At 36.9% G+C, this 455-nt stretch overlaps 1 long non-coding RNA gene across 1 annotated transcript; it reads right to left on the reverse strand.

The window, feature by feature from the left end:
* On the reverse strand, positions 1 to 455 carry LOC106322299. The gene is made up of 3 exons (XR_001266336.1): positions 374 to 455; positions 241 to 285; positions 1 to 77 (listed from the first exon to the last, which is right to left on the reverse strand). It is a non-coding gene; the product is annotated as an uncharacterized LOC106322299 (long non-coding RNA).

Raw genomic sequence — 455 nt, forward strand, 5'->3', positions numbered from 1 at the left:
AGTACCACTCAAACTGATACTAACCAACTTTTAATGTGTATACATAGGATTGTAGAAGTACTTCAGATGCCCTTTACCTGTCAGCACAAAGCTTTTAGAGTCAGTAGGGCAGCAACGGTCTGCCGACTAATAAAATTATGGGTCACTGAAGTAGAAATATAGACGCATATATTGATATACTAAAAGAGACATTGCGATAGAAAAAGGGAATCAAATCTTTATCAGCGTATAACAACATACTCGATCAATGTGAACTCGGATTAACCTCTCCTGCCAGTTCAAAATCTGAAATGATTATTATGGGGTTAGAGAAACAGATCTTTTGCAACAACCAACACAAGCATAAACATAGATTGGTGACAAACAACTTAACCATGATTGTTAGAGAGAGATGGTGGCCAAAATAAACACTGTCAATCTTCACAGTGGATGTTTGAAGCTTTGTATCGATTGAC

The sequence above is a fragment of the Brassica oleracea genome, unplaced genomic scaffold (assembly GCF_000695525.1).
Source record: "Brassica oleracea var. oleracea cultivar TO1000 unplaced genomic scaffold, BOL UnpScaffold13998, whole genome shotgun sequence".
Taxonomy (NCBI): Eukaryota; Viridiplantae; Streptophyta; class Magnoliopsida; order Brassicales; family Brassicaceae; genus Brassica; species Brassica oleracea.